This window comes from Mirounga leonina, unplaced genomic scaffold, assembly GCF_011800145.1.
Source record: "Mirounga leonina isolate KUSES-001 unplaced genomic scaffold, KU_Mleo_1.0 Mir_224, whole genome shotgun sequence".
NCBI classification, from domain to species: domain Eukaryota; kingdom Metazoa; phylum Chordata; class Mammalia; order Carnivora; family Phocidae; genus Mirounga; species Mirounga leonina.
In genome coordinates this window covers 19,944,606-19,958,550 of record NW_023270615.1, presented here as the reverse complement: position 1 = coordinate 19,958,550, position 13,945 = coordinate 19,944,606, and the positions used below count along the sequence as shown (strand labels likewise).

Genomic DNA, 13,945 nt, shown 5'->3' with positions numbered 1-13,945 from the left:
CAGGTGCGGGTGTCCCCAGGTGCGGGGGCCCCCAGGTGCGGGTGTCCTCAAGTGCGGGAGCCCACAGCTGCAGGTCCCCCGGCCGGGGTCCCGGGCCCGTGCTCAGGGGCTGCACCCTCTCCCCTGGCCTGGCAGGGACACTGCTGCTGGCCCTGCGGGGCTCCCGAGTGGGCGGGCTTGGTCTGGGAAAGCGCTCACAGGGTTGCTCTCCTCCTCCCTTCCCTTCTGTCTGTGTAGCGCTTCCTTCCTTGCTCCTCTGTCCCTCATAAAAAGTCCAGGTTCAGGGCAGTTCTTCTCAAGTTAATATTAGACTTAAGCACGCGGTGGAAGAGGGTCTAGGAACCACAGTTCACCCCGAGGCTGCCAGTCTGGCACAGTTATCTGCACACCCCGCTCACTCTACCGTAACGAACAGCCTTCCTGCTGAAAACTGGAAATTATCCTGAGGACAAACCCTAAATTACTGTTCTCTTAAAGGCACATCTCATCCTTTTTGCAAATTAAAAATGCCTCAGAATCTGAAGATTTTCTTTGGCTTTAAAATAAGCAGTACAGTAGGTGTGAAAATGTACACATTGGGATGCTTTTCTAGTGACTTTATCTGTGCTTTTTCACATCACTTCAGCCCTCCCAAATGATACATTTAATTATTTAGTTTACTCACCTTTTTTTTTTTTTTAAGATTTTATTTATTTATTTGAGACAGAATGAGAAAGAGAGCACATGAGAGGGGGGAGGGTCCGAGGGAGAAGCAGACTCCCCGCCGGGCAGGGAGCCCGATGCGGGACTCGATCCAGGGACTCCAGGATCATGACCTGAGCCGAAGGCAGTCGCTTAACCAACTGAGCCACCCCGGCGCCCCGTTTACTCACCTTTTCTAAAAAGTTCGTAAGTTGAATAATCAAAACATTTCTTTGCAAATATTAACTGTGTCATTTAATGCACTTAATGTGTTGTTACTGAAAAAAAAGATATACTTCTTTTCTGGTTCCTGTGGAGGCAGCATGGAGTAGAGGAAATAATGTGGGTTTTGGTTTAAGGAAGAACTGGTATTCTAATCTCAATCCTGACACTTTCTTGACCTTGGGCCATGGACTTCCTGGCGAATTCTCACTTTGCTCATCTTGAAGATGGAGAGTGCCTCCAGGGTTTATCTGAGACAGTGGGTAGAAAACCCTTGGAGAGTACTAAGCACAACTGTTTTTCTACTGTCCTCTTTCTCCTTCACGTTTTTAGAGCAGATTTGTGAGTTCCAGTCCTGCTGTGATATTCAACGTCATTTCCATTTCCAAAAAAGATGCAATTTATTTTTGAGAATCTACTGTGTGAGGCATTAAAAAATCCATAAAAATAATAATAAGCCACCTTTTACATTTTTTTGAGAAATCTGAGGGCATGGACTATTGAACTCCTAATCATGCTTTCCTTTCTGTGACCAAAATACCCATTTGTTAAGTCAGTAAATATATATGAATGCTTTTTAGTATTGGGCCTTATGTTAGGTGGAGGAGATATACCAGTGAGGAAGGAGGACAGGGTCCCTGATCTTACAGAAATTATATAGGAAAAAAAACAATAAGCATATAAAACAAGGTCATTACAGATTGTGATAAATGCTTCAACAATAAAACTATACAGTCTCCGAATGTTAACATGATGAGGAAATGTGTTCCTCACTGAGTTTAATTTGTAACAAAATAGTGGTTGGATAATTCTCTTAAACTCTTGGGTCTCAATTAAGCTTATTAAAAGTACCTTGTGTGGGATGCGTGGGTGGCTCAGATGGCTAAGCGTCTACCTTCGGCTCAGGTCATGATCTCAGGGTCCTGGGATCAAGCCCCACATTGGGCGGCTCAGAGGGGAGTCTGCTTCTCCCTTTCCCTCTGCCTCTCCCCTTGCTTGTGCTCTCTCTCTCTCTCTCTCTCTCAAATGAATAAATAATAATAAAAAAAATCTCTTAAATAGAATTAAATTACAATTAAAAAATATAAAAGTACTTTGTGTGTCAGAAAATAGGAAACTTCAGGAAAATAAATGAGCACAGTTGAAGATTTCGTAGGTCTGAAGTATTTTTACAGTTGATCTAAGAGATGTAACTTACGCTTGTTCCAAAATGTCAATGCTTTGATAGTTCTTTGGCTTGATTTCTAAGAAGTTATAATGTTATTCTTTCTTGGAAATCATTTCCTTTAATGGCAATTAGAATGGACAACTAGTTTGGTAGAAAATTGTGGCATGTGAGCAGGGGGAGGGGCAGAGGAAAAGGGAGAGAAGCAGAATCCCTGCTGAGCATGGAGGACCCCCACCACTGGCCCCGGGTGGGGGTTGTGTGTGTGTGGGGGGGGTTCTTTCTCACAAACCTGAGATCACAACCTGAGCCAAAACCAAGAGTCAGACGCTTAACCGACTGAGCCACCCACGCAGCCCTCCATGGTCCCCCAAAATTATTGATCCTTAAGCCCATGAGAATTTTTTTTTTTAACCAGGAATGTGGGCTGACCATTAAACAGGTGTCTGAGGGAACAACTAACCAGGGAACCTTAGACATAATGCATAAGTTACCTATTATGTTTCTGATTGATCAAACAGTGATCACTCTGATCACAGCAAATTGAACAAATTGGATTTTTAAGGAAAATGAATTTTGCAAGTGACTCGTTGCGATGATGAAAATTTGAAACTCCCTAACTACTTACACTTGCATGAAGAAAATAACAAAAATATTAGCAGGGTTTCCGCTTATTATTTTCTCAGTTTGTTATTAGTCACATTTTCTGGGCTATCTAGTTAAGTATTTGGACATGACTTTTTTGTCATGGTTTAAAACCTAACAATTGTCCCCTTGGGTAGTAAACCTTATGATTTTAGTCCATAACCTTTTGAGTGTCAGGTTCCACCCCAGGGCCATTGCCTCGCCTTATTCTAGCTGCTGTGAAAGAGCACTTCTGCTTCTTGTTCCCTCTGTGTGGGCGTGAACACAATCTGTCTCTGGTCAGACCTTCCTGTCTGGATGCTGTCCTGATTTTAGCATAGGAGCTGGCCACTGCAGGTGGAGATCAGCTGGGAGAAAGCTCACTTGTAGTTCCTTGAAACGAAAGCACGCTTTCTTGGTCTTGTAGCCATTTCTATTTGCTGCAGTCCAAGCAGTACCATCTCTTCTCCTGCACCATTGACCTAGTAATTTGTGCGTTCAGCCCTTCAAAAGAAAAGTTGTTTCACCCTATATATGAACTTAGGACTTGATTTCATCAAAAATTTTTGAGCACCTGTGTACTATGTGCCAGGTATCGTAACGCTTTAAATGGGTCTATTAGTAGTAGATTCAGGGGTAAATTCTTGTATGTTTAAGAAGGGCCACGTGATCTTAGCTCCTCATGGAAACATGTTCTCATTTAGAATCATGCCTTTGCAAAGTCAATCCTGATGCATTACCTTTATAGTTTATAAAGGCTAAATCAACTCTAGGCAGAAAAGCGTCTAGAGCGTTTACATGTTCTCCATTTTACTATAGTCAAATTAAAATTTTAAAAAGTCTTCTGTTTTAGGAATTAAATTGCTCAGTAGTTTAGTGTTGTGACGTGTTTTTATTTTATTCTATTCCCAATACGGTTTTACAAGAAGTTTGCATATAATATACAAATTTTTTTTTAAATAACGTATTTTCCTTTAAAGGTAATATGTACTTAGTGTCAAATTTAGAAAGTATTGATAATCAGAAAATAAAATACATCTATAATATTTTGATACATATTCTTCTAATCTTTTGTCTATGTACATATTTTACTTATATATTTCTTTTATAAAAATCAGATCATACTATGCATTCTATTTTATAGATTGTATTTTTTTCTAGTATTATATGGTAAATAAATATACTTTTTGCTCACATGATTCCGATTCTTTTTAAGCAGGTGTTTTATTGCTAGAATAGGGACCAGAGAATCCATTTATTAAATTGCTTTAAAGGATAAATTTAGAACCCCAAATCACCAATCCAGGAACAAACTACAGTTCTTTGTTCCTTTCCTTCCCTAACTCTAGCCCCTAGCCTTAATGCATGTCTCCCCCCACCCACACCATCTGCACCGCAGGGGCTCTGTCTGGGAGCCTCTGAAGGAAGGTTACCCAAGCAGGAACACACGTAGGTTCTCTTCAGACCTTGTCAGCCAGTCCTTCAGAATTTTTATCTTTTACTTTATTTGCTGGAGGCAGAGCATGAAGAGTAGACTCGGGAGGATTTGGGGTCAATATGGGAAAGTAAAATCACATGCTGGAATTTTTTTCTCAGAATTGCAGGGAAAGGGGAGGTAGCTGACTAAAAATATGTTTAGAGTTGAGTAGTAAATATTCAAGTTTAAAATTTTTGTGTCCCAAAGAAAACGGCCCAGTTTTTAAATTCCACTTAGCCTTTTGTATATTAGCTCAGACTTTGTAGCAGTTTTGTTGTGTCTACCACTGATGTGCAAATATATTTGATTATTAAATTATGGCTGTTTTGAAATATACGATATTTTTGTCTTCATCCCCAATGAGAAATTATATATAAATGACTCAGGCCACAGATTAAATTTATAATAAATATTAACAACGGTAGGAATGTATTTTAACATGTAGCATGAAAGTAAATACCTAAAAAAGTACATAATAGTAACCAGTACAACTGTAGCATCTTTTGGAAATAGAAATGTCATTCCTATAAAAGTAAAACATTACTAAATACAAACATTCAGAGAGTACTGATAAGCCAGAAAGAAAAGAAAACGTAACAGTTCTACCACTGTTAACGTTCTGTTAGTTTGCTCTGCCGTTGTTAATCTACAGTGGGTTTATTCATAATGGTTGTATGAAAGGACAGCTCTTCGGTGCGTGCTTTACCCTCTTTATTTGCAGCGAGCATGTATCTGTTGTATATTATCTATTCTGAACCTGTTCCGTTAATGAATGGACTTATTAAGGTCAAAACCTTTGATCCACTCAGTTTGTAAACCACAGCAGATTTTGACTTTGGATATCTTCAGACATCTGGCTCCTCATGTATCTTTAGGGAAAGGTATGAGTGAACAAACTTTTTAAGTTTGTGTTAGTCATTTGAGTAATAACTGAGCAATAGCAAAATAAATAAGTACTAATGGAAAATACAGGAATATATAAGGGGAAAAAAGTCAGCCATATGTATGTCTCCTGCCAGCATTTAGTCTCTTTCAGGTCCTTTTTCTCTGCCCGATTATTCATACATACTATGTATACAACTTTTGTGTTTGACTTTCTTTAATAGAAATGTTTTACCATTTCAAGTCAATTTTTAACATTTTAATATGTTCCAGAAATGATGTACTGTCACTCCCACTGGCCCCTGTCCTCCCCAACGCCAGCTTCTGCAGGCGGTGCTCCTGCTAGCCACCACCTGCCTGACCTGGGTCCTTTGTAGGGCTCACTGTCATCATGGCTGTCGTTCCTTGAACACTTCTCGGGCTTCTTGCTTTATGTCAGCAGCTACCCGAACAAACTCGCCTTCACCGTGTCCGTGAACATTGTCATCACGCTGTTCTCTCCTTCTCTCCCCTGTAGCCGAGCTTGTTTCCCCTGCCCCCAGCTGACTGATCTCCACATTCCCTCCATAAGGCTGTTTTGCAGAGGTAGCATGCATCCAACTTAGCCAACGTGTACTAATTTTGTCAGTGTAAAGCTGTACAGAATCAACTGTTTTCTTTCCTTTGAGCAAAAGCTCATTGAAAGCAGAGATGAGAAGCAGGAGCACAGGGGAGGCTTTTTTCTTCTCTCAGTGATTAATTGGGTTTCCTGGTGCACATTGGAAAAGCATTCTCATTTAGGTAATTTTCTTCTCTTCCATCTGATGCAACAATTTGATGTTTCCAAACAGGGAAACAATGCTAATTATGTGTGGATTTTTAAAGTGTGAATGCCCTTAGTGGTATAAAGTTCTAGCAAGTGATCATGGAATAATTATGCTTTTTAGTGCCATCCAGCGTCTTGTTTTCTAATTGCCTGTCACTTGGATCAGTGGTAGACTCTTTGAGTCAAACTATAAAATTCCCCATGTTCATGTAGATAGAAATTAAACTGAACTCTTTTTCTTTTCTTTTTTTTTTAGTTTTTATTTATTTTTGAGAGAGAGAGAATGACAGAGAGAGAGAGAGAATGAGAGGGGTGAGGGTCAGAGGGAGAAGCAGACTCCCTGCTAAGCAGGGAGCCCAATGTGGGACTCGATCCCGGGACTCCAGGATCATGACCTGAGCTGAAGGCAGTCGCTTAACCAACTCAGCCACCCAGGCGCCTGAACTCTTTTTCTTAATGTTAAATTTTAGACTTTTAAATTCTATATACTTTAAAAAAAACTAACTTCTCCAGTTGATTATAACAATATAGAATGGAAATAATATCCTTTTGTCGCATAAGTGGTGAAATTTATTGGTGTCAACAGAGTGAGTCCTGGTACACTGGGCATTTGGGGAAGAGATCTTAACATACACTTATCACTCATTTTGTGCCAGACGCTGAGCCCAAGTCAGCCTGTTACAGCGTCTGGCCTTCATCCTAAGCTGCCCCTCAGGCCATGCAGTTCAGGAACTGTTTTATTTATTCTCATATTCCCCCATGTCCCTATAGTTGTTGGTACCTAGTAGGGGCTCAAATATTTATTATATTGCATCGGATTGTTGTTCATGCGAATCCCGAAGCATCCTGGCCTCTTCCCTCTAAAACATACTCCAGTTTGTTCCTTTTATGTTTCTGGTATACTCTGCCCTCCTGCTTTGAAAAAAACATACCTGCACAATGACACAATTTTATATTGTGGAGCATATCAAAGGTTTCTGTTACTAGATAATAGCTGAAAACTGCACTCTATTTTGTTGCTCAGATTGTTCCAGCTTTTGCCATTGGGAGCTCTTTCATTTGGTTTCTGTATCTCCTTGACATATTCCCAGCAGTTTGTGTTTTGAGCACTTCCCTGCTTTTTGGTCCTACAGGATGCTCCACACTCATCTGGTTATATTCCCTCTTTCCAGCCCTAAAATCAGCCATTTCAGTAAGGGTCTCCAGATCCTTTTACTGGAGAGTGGTATGAAAACCCAGGATTTGCTCTGATGTGCTCATTGCTGTTAGGTCCTGTCAGTGAGCAGAGCGAGGAAATAAATGTGTGTGTATTTATTTACCTGTTTATGCATATATCTCTATTATTTTTACTTTTACTCATCAGTTTCTGTATTAAGCTAAACAGGAGTTCCCACTGATGTCTCAGACTCTAATTCAGAACCCCATGGTTCGTTCTAGCCCTTTCCCCTTTACTTACCTGTTATCTGTAACCTTCCACTCCCAGCGTGAGAAACTTGGCTTCTGCCATTCACTATGTTTTTACTTATTTTTTCAGTCCCAGTATATGTGTACAGAACTATCAAAATCATTAACTAGCACCTCCATGAGAAACAGAATTTCCAATTATAGTGGGAGTGTACAGTTCCTTTTGTTTCGTCTTTCATTTTCCACTCAAACTTACTCAGGTCACTTTCTCCCATCCTCCCCATGAGTTTAGGTCATACATTTGTAATACAGTTAAGTTCTTTTTTTAAAGATTTATTCATTTATTTGAGAGAGAGAGCATATGCACATGTGAGCAGGGGAAGGGCAGAGAGAGACAATCTGAAGCAGGCTCCATGCTGCATATGGAGCCTGACTCGGGCTCAATCCCATGACCCTGAGATTGACCTGAGCGGAAATCAAGAGTTGGACACTTCATTGAGCCACCCAAGTGTCCCATAATACAATTAAATTCTTTTGTCATAGTCTGCATCCCCCTTCTCTCCACTCCCCAGTTGATTTTTTAACTTGCATTTTAAAATATTGCATTAAGGTTTATTCTCTGTACTATAAAATAGTTCTAGGGGTTTTGACAAATGGATAACGTCACGTATCCCTCACTGTAGCTGCCTTCTGAACGCCGTACCGTGCTCCACTGATTCCCACCAGCAGGGAAAGAGGGTTCTTGTTGCTCTCCACCCACACGAGCACTTGATATTGCTAGGTTTTCTTGTGTTTTTGTTTTTTTTGCTATTCTAATAGATGTATAATGGTATATCATTGTGGTTTTAACTAGCGTCCCTATACTGAGCATCGTTTCATATGCTTATTTTCATCTGTAGATCTGTAGTGAGGTATCTGTTCAGATCTTTTGCCCATTTTTTTTTTGTTTCAGTAGAAACTAAAAAATATAATAACAAGGTTTTATTTTTAATTTCAAAGTAAAGCTCAAACAATACGGAAGTGTATAAAGGGAATAAAATAAGACAGACACTCCCTTTTTTGCTCCAAATGTAAATCTTTTAAAACTGATGTTACAGATTGACCCATGTGCTGCCAGTTTCCTTCTATGCTTCTAATGCATAAATGCATTTTTCTATCATTCTGAAAATTCTTACAGATAAATGTAACTAGACTAAAATTATCACTCTGCAACTTGCTTTTATTTTTTAACTTATCACTGTATTATAGTCAATTTTCCAGCTCAGTACATGTAAACCTAACTTGGTGGAAACATAACTGATTTGCATTCCATGAGATATATATGCTAGAATTGGCTCAACCATTTCTTACTCAAAAGTATTCAAATTAATACCAATTTCTTTTCTACAAGAAAAATACTACAGCAACCACAATTTATACACACTGTTGGCCTTTTCATTTTTTTTTCTTAAATAAAAATACAATATGTAGATATCTATAATATCTCTAATTACCCAATCAATGTATGAGCAGGAAAGAGTAGTAGTCAGTCCTCCTGCGAACATTAAATCATTTTCTGTCCTGGAACCTGTCTTCCTGCCACCGTGCTCTCCCTCCCACTCCTGCCCTGTCCCCTCACCCCCTCTCTCTCTCATTTCGCCAATTTAAAAAAATTGAGTTGTCTTCTTATTATTCAGCCTTAAAAGTTCTTGGCATAGGGGCGCCTGGGTTAAGCGTCTGCCTTCGGCTCAGGTCATGATCCCGGGGTCCTGGGATCGAACCCCGCGTCGGGCTCCCTGCTCAGTGGAGAGTCTGCTTCTCCCTCTCCCTCTGCCTGCCTCTCTGCCTACTTGTGCTCTCTCTCTCTCTGTGTCAAATAAATAAATAAAACCTTAAAAAAAAAAAAAGTTCTTGGCATATGCTCGGTGCATGTCCTTTATCAGACGTGGGGTTTGCAGATATTTTCTCCCAGTCTGCCTTTGGCTCAGGTTGAATCCAGCAAGTTGACTATATAAAAAGGGCATTACATCCTCATCCTCTTCACAGTGGCTTTCACAGAGTTCAAGGTTTTCATTTTAATTAAATCCAACTTAAGTTTCTTATTTCATAAATTTGCTTTTGCTTTGTAGTTAAAACTCATCACCAAACCCAAGACCATGCAGATTTCCCCCGGTGTTTTCTTCTAGAAATTTCATAGTGTCTGCATTTTACATGTAGGTCAGTGACCCATTTTGAGTTACTATTTGTGGGAGGTTCAGTTTCTTGCATATGTACTTCCAATGTCTGGCACCGCTTGAAAGGTTGTTCTTTCTCTACTGAGTTGTCTTTGTACCTTTGTCAAAAATTGTGTTTTTGTGGGTCTGTTTCCAAGCTCTGTTATGTACCATTGATGGATGTCCTTTTGCCCCTCTCTGGTCATTACTGTAGCTTTATAGAAAGTCTTGAAATCAGGTAGTATGAATCCTCCAACTTAGGTCTCCTATTCTAGAATTGAATTGGCTGTTCCAATACCTTTACTTGTTCATATAAATGTTAGAATAAGCTTAAGTATGTTTCCAAAAAGTTGGCTGAGATTTCAATAGGAATTGCAGTAAGCTAAGGGAGAATTGACATCTTTACTATATGGAGTCTTCCAATTCAAGAACACCGATCCTGTACATATTTTGTTACCTCTATACCTAAGAACTTCATTTTGGGGGATGCTATTATACATGTGTTGTTTTTTAAAATTCATATTCCAAGTATTCATTGCTGGTATAAAAGAAAACAGTTGACTTTTATATCTTGATTATGTACCTTTCAACTTTGCTATATTCACTTACTATGTACAGGAATTATTTGATAGATCTTTGGGGTTTTCTGCATAGACAGTTGTTTGTGAATAAAGACAGTTTTATTTCTTTTTATCCAATTGTGTACCTTTTATATATTTTCCTTGTCTGATTATACTAGCTAGGACTTCTAGTATAAGTTGAATTAGAAGTGTTGAGAGAGGACATCCTTGCCTCATGCCTGATCTTAGGGAGAAAACTTAACACCTCACTATTTAGTATGATGTTAGCTGTGATTTTTGAAAAGTCTTAATAGGTTAAGGAAGTTCCCTTCTAAGTTTTTTGAGAGTTTTTTTTTCATGAATGGATGTTGAACTTTCTGCTGCATATATTAATATAATCCTATTTTAAAATTTTTATTATTATTATTTTTAAAGGTTTTGTTTATTTATTTGACAGAGAGCAGGAGAGAGAGCGAGAGAGAGCACAAGCAGGGGGAGCAGCAGAGAAGGGGGGAGGCAGGCTCCCCACTGAGCAGGGATCCCAGCGCAGGGCTCTATCGCAGGTCCCCAGGATCATGACCTGAGCTGAAGACAGACACTTAACTGATTGAGCCACCCAGGCACCCCAATCCTTTTTCTCATTTAGTCCATTAATATGATAAATTACACTGATTGATTTACAGATGTTGAATCAGTCTTGCATTGTTGGAATGAACCCCATGTGATCATGATGTATTGCCCTTTTTATATAGTCAACTTGCTGGATTCAACCTGAGCCAAAGGCAGACACTTAACCAACTGAGCCACCCAGGTGCCCCTTATTTCCCCCTTTTAATCAATCAAGATCTTTCCCCAAAGGCGTCGCTGGTCCCGGGTCAGGTTTTCTGTATTTAGTGGTTTTGTCCCTCGGTGCCAAGGAAGGACTTCTCGGGTTGTCCTGTCCCAAGTCAGAGGGAAGGTGCCTAGCAGTTGGAAAGCACTTAAGGCCACAGTTGAGTAACAAGGAAGGTGAGGAGGGAGAAACTCTCAGGTACTTTCCATCTAAAGTCTCTGTCTTCTCAAGGTTGTAAGTGTGGGAAATCATCTTGAAGCATGAGCTAGAATCATTGGGCACATTGTTTTTGCAAAAGTTCGACAGGCAATAAAATGCAAAACTTGGGGCGCCTGGATGGCTCAGTTGGTGGAACGCCCAACTTGTGATCTCGGGACCTGATACCAGGTTTGTGAATTCGTCTCAGGACCTGATCTCAGGTTTGTGAGTTCAAGCCCCATGTTGTGCATGGAGCCTACTTAAAAAAAAAAAAAATGCAAAATTTAAAGATAATTATACACAACAGAAAAAGTAATACGACAATTCCAAATTATATTATGGTCTCTACAAATGTTGCCAATTGAGATTTCGTGATGCCGTCAGTGAGCGTGACTAACTCTGAGGACTGAGGATGGTGTGCACCGTGCAAGTGTTGTTAATACCCGCCCAACAGTGCAGATTTGTCGAAGCACCTGACCGGTGAAACGGGTTCCCCGATCGCTGTGAAGTTGGAGAGGGGTCCCCAGGCAGGGATTCTCTTTCTCACAGAATTTTAGCCACAGAAGAAGCAGTGGCCTGTCTACAAGGGAAAGCTTCGGTCCAATGACAAACATACAGACCGCGACTAAAATGTGTTTCTATCCCCGAGATAGGGAAGCTGCAGGAGATCCACTTGCCAAACTGGAGTGGCCCTGCAGGCAGTCCAGAGTCTGGGAGCCGTGCAGTTTTCCCCGGACTGTGCTTTGAACAGGTGGGACAAGCAAGGTAAGCGCTTTCTGTGGCCCTGTTACCTTTCCCCCACCAATACTGGTTCGTGAATGCCGTCACTCTGTCAGGAGACCAACGGTTTAAAGCAAGTACAGTGGTAAGTACTGGGAATTCTGGAACTTCTGTGGGCAGATTGTTATTTGGTCCAAACCAGAGTTCCCTCTTTTTATCAAACCAACAATCATTAGATTTCCAATGCTGTTTTTCCTTTTCAGGGGCCAGTTTTTGGGGTCTGTGGTCAATTTTTCCAAATATCATTTGGGAGAACGTCCCTTTGGACCGGACAGGGGTCTGGCTGTTGGCCTCCTTGGCAGCAGCATTTGGGGCAGAAATGTCAGTGAGGTGATTTCCTTTGGCCTCCGGGGAGTCGCATCCGGAATACCCAGGAAACTTGGTAATGGCCTGAGCAGCCACAACAGTGTGACGTGTAATGAATTTTGAACACAGGAGCCGTTTTTCATTTTATCTTCGTCGGAGGTAAACCTCGCTGTTTCCGTAATATTCCAAAGTCACGAGCTACTGGAAGCTGTACCAGCCATCTGTATAAATGTCTGCGGTTTTCCCTTTGGCCAGAATACAAGGATGGTTAGAGGGGAGCCCGTGACTGTTTCTGCAGGGGCCTTAACTAAGAGGCAGGGGCAGGAATGGCTGTGAGGCAAGGGGGATATACCTGAGCCATATTCAGGGTCTGGTTGTTGGCCGTAATGCCCTACTGGCTGATGATGGTCCCCGGTGGGGCAAGCACTCCAAGGGCATTCCCTTCCCTCTCACAGACAAAGAGGAGAAAGGGAAGTGGATAGTTAAGATGTCCAAAGCAGGGGCCTTATTAGGCTTTTCCTTAAAGTCCCAAAAGCTCTGTCATCCTGATCTTTCCAAATAATAGGGTCAGGTTTGTTGATTTTCGGTAAAGCATATAGAGGTTGAGCCGTAAGAGAGAGTTTGGGATCCAATTTCGACAGTAGTCAGCTAGTCCAAGAAAACCTCGTCATTGGTGCTTAGTTTTAGGTTTAGGGATGTTCGGGATGCCTGGATCCAAATCTAGTCCTGGTTCCGAGATCAGGGGCCCTAAGTATGGAACCTGAGTTTGAACAACCTGCAATTTTTCTTTGGAGATTTTATGTCCCTTTAAGGGCAAAAGTTTTAACAGATGAACATTGCCTTCCTGTGAAGAGGTCTGAGAAGAGGAGCAGAAGAGCAGATGATCCACATATTGGAACAAAGTAGAGCCTGCAGAAAACCTTCTGTTGTCTGAATCCTCTTTTAAGGTTTGTGAGAAGTAAGAAGGACCCTGAGAAATCCTGGGGCATGACTGTCCAGATGGATTTTAATTCTTCCCAAGGGAAAGCAAAAAGATTTTGGCTATCCTTATCTACTAGAATACTGAAAATGCACTGCATAGGTCAGTTACAGTGAAGAATTTGGTTTCAGTGGGGTTGGGTGTCAGTATGTATGGGGTTAGAACAGCAGGGTGCTGAGGGATAGCAGTGGTATTTATTGCTCGGGATCCTGGACAACCCTTCATCCTCAGCCACTGAGTGTTCTCACAGGTAAACTAGAGATATTACAGGGACTAGTGCAGGAGATAATGAGGCCCTGAACCTTGTAATCTTCTATTATGGACTTGATAACTTGAAGGGCTGCTTTATTTATTTATTTATGCGGCATTAGTTCTGGGGAGAGATTTGGAAGGATCTGTTTGAATCTTGAAGGGAGGTGCTCCGTGGACACTGCCAGTATCTGTTGGAAATGTTGCCCATAAGGAGGATGGCAGCTGATCTAATGGGGACAAATGATTAGTGTCTTTGGAATTAGTTCCAGTTAGCTCAGAGATGGAGCAAAGAAAAGATGTTGAAGGGCCATTTGATTTAACTTCATATAAATGGAGTTACCCGTATGTACTCTTTTCTGTCTGCCTTATTTTTTTTAGTAATTTATTTCATCTTATCTTGCTTTTGCAACTTTGTCAAAAATCAATCGTCCTGGGGGTGTGGGTATATTTTCAGACCTTTTTTTTTGTGCCATTGCTCCATTTATCTGGCTTTAAGCTCCTACTTCACTGTTTTTATTACTGCTCTTCGAAATTAAGTAGTGTTAGATAGACAACTCTTTCTTCTTTTTCAATTGTGTTTTGGCTA

General features: G+C 40.8%; 1 protein-coding gene across 7 annotated transcripts in view; it reads left to right on the top strand.

Annotated features, from left to right (window-relative positions):
- Positions 1-10,652: 10,652 nt before the first annotated feature.
- The window catches only part of PTPDC1 (protein tyrosine phosphatase domain containing 1), a 39,782-nt gene continuing 36,489 nt past the window's right edge, over positions 10,653-13,945 (top strand). For 5 of the 7 annotated variants that reach the window (XM_035029230.1, XM_035029226.1, XM_035029228.1 and 2 more), the window contains exon 1: positions 10,654-11,807. The gene's annotated coding sequence lies outside the window, so the exon portion shown is untranslated. Of the gene's footprint in view, positions 11,808-13,945 lie in introns of all 7 variants that reach the window. The other 2 variants (XM_035029233.1, XM_035029231.1) reach the window with 2 other exon arrangements.